This window comes from Salmo salar, chromosome ssa09, assembly GCF_905237065.1.
Source record: "Salmo salar chromosome ssa09, Ssal_v3.1, whole genome shotgun sequence".
Classification (NCBI taxonomy): Eukaryota; Metazoa; Chordata; class Actinopteri; order Salmoniformes; family Salmonidae; genus Salmo; species Salmo salar.
The window spans coordinates 71,705,208-71,711,432 of record NC_059450.1 but is presented as its reverse complement, the minus strand read 5'-3'; the positions used below and the strand labels follow the sequence as shown (position 1 = coordinate 71,711,432).

At 42.1% G+C, this 6,225-nt stretch overlaps 1 non-coding gene across 1 annotated transcript; it reads left to right on the top strand.

Moving 5' to 3' along the window:
• Positions 1 to 502: 502 nt before the first annotated feature.
• trnav-uac (transfer RNA valine (anticodon UAC)) lies at positions 503 to 575 on the top strand. Its single transcript has one exon. It is a non-coding gene; the product is annotated as a tRNA-Val (tRNA).
• Positions 576 to 6,225: the final 5,650 nt, after the last annotated feature.

Below are 6,225 nucleotides of genomic sequence, written 5' to 3'. Positions count from 1 at the left end.
TTTTGGTTTTGCACAACATTGTAAACAAAAAATTATGGATCCGCCTCAATGAGAGACACATCGGTGCGAATTAACTGTGGTATATTATAGGCCAGCATTTTAACGTTCATGCAACGGTTACATTTAGTCATTTTTAGATCGAGTTCACATTTGGTGACTAGTATCCCTTTCTATGCCGCAGGTGGAGCTGGATCAAAGCAGAAAGGTAGCGATAATACTAATATGCCACAACTCAGCAGTAAACCAAATATCTTGCCATTGCAAATGCAGTTGCACACACGACTGCACTCCCCGCCATTATAGGCCTATACAGCTAATAGATTACAACAAGACTGAAATTCCACGCTTGTCTTAAAAATGAATATATTAACATCACATAATATGTCTAACAGTTAAATACAGATAGTATAGATCAAACAATATTCATCGTAATGAGAAACATTAAAAACGGGCAAGATTTCTTCATCTATAATACCCTTGCATTTGACAAACGAATTCAGCTGGTTCCATAGTGTAGTGGTTATCACGTCTGCTTTACACGCAGAAGGTCCTGGGTTCGAGCCCCAGTGGAACCACAACTTTTTGATGACCCAAAGAAAACATTCAATGCTCTATACTGATACAGTTTTTGACTGATAGCTTTTATGCCAGCTGAATGTAATACACTCATCACAAACCAATATCTAAGATCTATTATCTAATGACAATTTAAAACATAATTTAAAAATACATTCTCAGATGATTACAGATTTAGTTGTCAGTCACTAGTCTACATACCAGTTACCAAACCTACTATGTAATACATTACATGACCAAAGGTATGTGGACACCTGCTCGTCAAACATCTAATTTCAAAATCATGGGCATTATGGAGTTGGTCCCCACTTTGCTGCTATAACAGCCTCCACTCTTCTGAGAAGGCTTTCCACTAGATGTTGCAACATTGCTGCGGGGACTTGCTTCCATTCAGCCACAAGAGCATCAGTGAGGTCGGGCACTGATGTTGGGCGATTAGGCCTGGTTTGCAGTCTGCGTTCCAATTCATCCCAAAGGTGTTTGATGGGGTTGAGGTCAGGGCTCTGTGCAGACCAGTCAAGTTCTTCCACACCAATCTTGACAAACCATTTCTGTATGGACCTCACTTTGTTTCAACATTGTCATGTTTAAACAGGAAAGGCCCTTGCCCAAACTGTTTCCAGAAAGAGTTGGAAGCACAGAATCGTCTAGAATGTCATTGTATACTGTAGAGTTAAGATTTCCCTTCACTGGAACTAAGGGGCCTAGCTCGAACCATGAAAAACAGCCACAGTCCATTATTCCTCCTCCACCAAACTTTACAGTTGGCACTATGCATTGGGGCAGGTAGTGTTCTCTGGCATCTGCCAAATCCAGATTCGTCCGTCGGACTGCCAGATGGTGAAGTGTGATCCATCACTCCAGAGAATGCTCTTCCACTGCTCCAAAGTCCAATGGTGGCGAGCTTTACACCACTCCAGCCGACGCTTGGCATCTGCTCGGCCATGGAAACTCATTTGATGAAGCTCCCGACAAACAGTTATTGTGTTAACATTGCTTACAGAGGCAGTTTGGATCTCGTAGTGAGTGTTGCAACCGAGGACAGATGATTTTTATGCCCTATGTGCTTCAGTACTCGGTGGTCCCGTTCTGTGAGCTTGTGTGGCCTACCACTTCGCGGCTGAGACATTGTTGCTCCTAGACGTTTCCAATTCACAATAACAGCATTTACAGTTGATCGGGGCAGCTCTAGCAGGGCAAAAATTTGACAAAATGACTTGTTGGAAAGGTGGCATCCTATGATGGTGCCACGTTGAAAGTAACTGAGCTCTTCAGTAAGGCAATTCTACTGCCAGTGTTTGTCTATGGAGATTGCATGGCTGTGTGCTATATTTTATACACCTGTCAACAATGGGTGAGGCTAAAATAGCCAAATCCACTCATTTGAAGGGGTGTCCATATACTTTTGGCCATGTAGTGTATCTCAATAACAAACAAGCTGCCTATTGTAAACTGCATTGTATTAAACTCTTGATTCAGGATGAGATCGTTAATCATAGCAATTTATCTGATAAATGACACTTAAGATGTCCAGGCAGGTGACATATTTCAGAATGTAACATGAAATCTGTCATATGGCATAATACTGTAAATATCATGAGGTCAAGCTTTGACCTTGTGATATTTTAAAACAAACTGATAGCCTACTTACATCTCTTCTGTCCAGTGTGACTTTTGTTTCTTCACTCCAGGTGTTTTGTTGCATTGCTGCAGTCCAGGTAACCTGCACTGAACAGAAACGCTGTTGTCAATTATTTCGCAAGAGACCACCACATTAATAGCAATTAAAGTTGTCAAATTGTCACACAATTATTGTCATCTCAAATATGTTTGAAAATTTATTTCATATCAAGAGGGAGAATACCCTATTACAAAGTTTTAGCAAAAATAACATTATACCCCAAGTAATGTATTAAGATTGTGGTTGTATAACTGTTTTTCCAATAGATAGAAAGTACCAGTAGTTACAATAATTGAATCCTTGTGGACTAAAATAAACAACCAATGTCATGATCAAGCAATGTTTGTTTTTCATCTTGTTTCATCATGTTTTTCATCTTCAAATGATGGCGCCGGAGGGGATGGCTGCCGTCTTATCGGCTCTTAACCAACCATGCTCTTTTTGGTATATTTTTTGGCGTTGTTCGTAACTTGTTTTGTACATAATGTTGCTGCTACTGTCGCTTATGACTGAAAAGAGCTTCTGGATATCAGAACTGCGATTACTCACCTCAGATTAGACAAAGAGTTATTCTTCAATGAGTCGGACGGGAGAGATATACTACAGACACCCGACCAAGCCCAGATCCCCGTCATTCACTGGAGAAGGAAACAGAGATTTTGCTGAAAAAATCAGGGTGCCATGTGAGGATCAGGCGACGAGTGGCTAATCTGCCTTTGCCTTCTGTCCTGCTAGCTAACGTACAATCGCTGGAAAATAAATGGGATGAACTAAAAGCACTGATATACTACCAAGGGGACATTAAAAACTGTAATATCTTATGTTTCACCGAGTTGCGGCTGAATAACAAACATTAAGAACATACAGCTGACGGGTTATACACTCTATCGGCAAGATAGAACAGCAGCCTCTGGTAAGACATGGGGCGGGGGCCTATGCATATTTGTAAACAACAGCTGGTGCACGATATCTAAGGAAGTCTCAAGGTTTTGCTCGTCTGAGGTAGAGTATCTCATGATAAGCTGTAGACCACACTATCTACCTAGAGAGTTTTCATCTGTATTTTTCGTAGCTGTCTACATACCACCGCAGACCGATGCTGGCACTAAATCAACACTCAATGAGCTGTATACCACCATAAGCAAACAGGAAAACGCTCATCCACAGGCGGCGCTCCTAGTGGCCGGGGACTTTAATGCAGGGAAACTAAAATCAGTTTTACCTAATTTCTAGCAGCATGTTAAACGTGCAACCAGAGGAAAAACAATTCTAGACCACCTTTACTCCACACAGACGTGTACAAAGCTCTCCCTCGCCCTCCATTTGGCAAATCTGACCATAAATCTATCCTCCTGATTCCTGCTTACAAGCTAAAATTTAAGTAGGAAACACCAGTGACTCGGTCTATAAAAAAGTGGTCAGAGAAGCAGATGCTGAACTACAAGACTGTTTTGCTAGCACAGACTGGAATATGTTCCGGGATTCTTCCGATGGCATTGAGGAGTACACCACATCAGTCACTGGCTTTATCAATAAGTGCATCGAGGACATCGTCCCCACAGTGACTGTACGTACATATCCCAACCAGAAGCCATGGATTACAGGCAACATCCGCACTGAGCTAAAGGCTAGAGCTGCCGCTTTAAAGGAGCAGGACTCTAACCCGGAAGCTTACAAGAAATCTCGCTTTTCCCTCCAACGAACCATCAAACAGGCAAAGTGTCAATACAGACTAAGATCGAATCGTACTACACCGGCTCTGACGCTCGTCGGATGTGGAAGGGCTTGCAAACTATTACAGAATACAAAGGGAAGCACAGCCGAGATTTTCCCAGTGACACGAGCCTACCAGACGAGCTAAATAACTTCTATGCTCGCTTCGAGGCAAGTAACACTGAAGCATGCACGAGAGCATCACCTGTGCGATCACGCGTCTGTGTGATCACGCTCTCCGCAGCCGATGTGAGTAAGACTTTCAAACAGGTCAACATTCACAAGGCCGCAGGGCCAGACGGATTGCCAGGACATGTACTCCGACCATGCGCTGACCAACTGGCAAGTGTCTTCACTGACATTTTCAACCTCTCCCTGTCCGAGTCTGTAATACCAACATGTTTCAAACAGATCACCATAGTCCCTGTGCCCAAGAGCACTAAGGTAACCTGCCTAAATGACTACCGACCCGTAGCAATCACGTCTGTAGCCATGAAATGCTTAGAAAGGCTGGTCATGGCTCACATCAACACCATTATCCCAGAAACCCTAGACCCACTCAATTTGCATACCGCACCAACAGATCCACAGATGATGCAATCTCTATTGCACTCCACACTGCCCTTTCACACCTGAACAAAAGGAACACCTATGTGAGAATGCTATTAATTGACTACAGCTCAGCATTCAACACCATAGTGCCCTCAAAGCTCATCACTAAGGACCCTGGGACTAAACACCTCCCTCTGCAACTGGATCCTGGACTTCCTGACGGGCTGCCCCCAGGTGGTAAGGGTAGGTAACAACACATCCGCCATGCTGATATTCAACATGGGGGCCCCTCAGGGGTGCGTGCTCAGTTCAATCTGTGCTCCCTGTTCACTCATGACTGCAAGGCCAGGCACAACTTCAACACCATCATTAAGTTTGCTGATGACACAACAGTGGTAGGCCTGATCACTGACAAATATGGGACAGCCTATAGGGAGGCGGTCAGAGACCTGACCGTGTGGTGCAAGGACAACCTTTGTTGTTATTTACTGCTGCTCTTGAATTACTTCTTATTCTTATCCCTTACCCTTTTTTTTTTGTATTTTCTTAAAACTGCATTGTTGGATAAGTGCTTGTAAATAAGCATTTCACTGTAAGGTCTACACCTGTTTTATTCAGTGCATGTGACAAATACAATTTGATTTGATCTTGTTAGTTAGCACCCCCTACTGTTAAATCTGTTCTTTACAGGGTCCAAGGGCTTTCCAAGAGGTGAGGTAAGAAGGATACATCACTTTCTCAGGCCTGTCTTGTAATACAGATTTCAGAACCCACTTCTAGCTGATGCAGGATGATATACTTCCCAATTTTGCTGCCACAATGCACATTCTAACTTTCGCAAAGACTTTCTCCTCTCCGCCCTAATAAATGTATAGCACATGACTAAACACTGACTTCACATTAAATCGTTTAAATGTGATAAATCTTGCAGGTAGTGACCAATTCTCCATTGCCAGTCATTTTTAAAATAATTTTGGGAATAAAGAAACTATGAGGACATCATTTTAAAAAGCCAGCCATTCATAAACTAAGCTCAACCCAAGTTAACATGTTTGCCCCTTTACAAAATGAAACAATGACTGAAACTAGCTTGCTAACTGCTAATAAGATATTTGCCACTGTCTGATACAGTAACGTTACTGTTAGTATGATACTGACAGCTAGTGATAGTCTCGCAATGTACTAGCCAGTTCACGTGGAGGAACCATCTAATAATTCAAAAAGTAAACTAATCTAGCTAGCTGGTTTGCAAAATTGGGATAGATACATATTGCTAGGTGTAGAATAGTTGACACAAGTGTTGAATTTAAGTTATCACTTCAAGCTCCTTGTCTCTACTAGGAAGTTAGTTAGGTAACGTTACCCCAAAGATTAGAATAACTTTCATCTGTGATTGGACTGTAACAAGTTAGCTAGTCAGGACTACGCTAAAATAACATATGCCTACACATATCATTCGTTTGAACTTTACCTACTTACCAAATAATAACATGTATACATTCTGTGTTCGCACACTTGACTTGTTTAGCTAGCTACATAAACACTTGTATGAAGCAGTTAATAAAATAATATTCGACACCAGTCTCTGAACTAAAGCTTTCGTGCGTATGCAACAAACGACGCCCCCTAGTGGACAAATAGACTGCTGTGTTTTTCCCGCCAAATGTGAAGTCACGTATGCAAATGTCATAGTAAGATATTTG